Genomic DNA, 919 nt, shown 5'->3' on the forward strand with positions numbered 1-919 from the left:
GGCTGGGGGGGGTTCCCCCCTTCTGATCTTTTTTGGGGAGGCACTTTGGGGTACCGACTGTTCCCCACCATGGCTGGGGGGACCCCCGAGCCCCAGAATGATCCCCTGGGAGGGGGTTTGGGGGAGGTGTCCCCATGGGCTCTCTGTGCAGGTGTCCCAGTGTCCCCATAGTCTCCATGACCAGGTGTCCCCACATCCCTATGTCCAGATGTCCATGTGTCCCCATGTCCAGATATCCCCATGTTCCCATGCCCAGGTGTCCCAGTGTCCCCATGTCCCTGTGTTCATGTGTCCCCATGTCCAGATATCCCCGTGTCCATGTGTCCCCATGTCCAGATATCCCCATGTCCCTGTGCCCAAGTGTCCCTGTGTCTCTGTGTCCCTGTGTCCCCATATCCCTGTGTCCATGTGTCCCTGTGTCCAGATATCCCCATGTCCCCGTGTCCCTGTGTCCCCATGCCCAGGTGTTCCTGTGTCCCCGTGTCCCTGTGTCCCTGTGTCCCCATGCCCAGATGTCCCCATGTCCCCATGTCCCGTGTCCGTGTGTCCCCCTGCCCAGGAGCCCCCCTGCTGCCAGCTCAGGCATGGATTCCCAGCCCATGTCCATGGATTTCCTCTCCCACTCCCCGTGTCCCACCCCGTGGGACAGAGCCCTGTGTGTGTCCCCCCCTCTTCCCAATTCCTTCCCAAACCTGAGACCACGGCCCAGAGATTTGGGGTTTTTTTTTTTCCCCATTTTCCTGCTTTTAGTCAAGGCCTGGCACCTTCCAGGCAGCTGAGGGACACGGGACACTTCCCAAATCTCAGGGGAGCCAGAGTTCCATGATTTTTGCTGTTGGTTTTTTGGGGTTCTGCCTTTCCCCAAAGGGTGGCTGCTCCCTTTGGATCCTGGTTTTCCCCTCCTGGAGGGTTGGCTGGG

This window comes from Manacus vitellinus, unplaced genomic scaffold (assembly GCF_001715985.3).
Source record: "Manacus vitellinus isolate BGI_N305 unplaced genomic scaffold, ASM171598v3 scaffold_231_pilon, whole genome shotgun sequence".
Taxonomy (NCBI): Eukaryota; Metazoa; Chordata; class Aves; order Passeriformes; family Pipridae; genus Manacus; species Manacus vitellinus.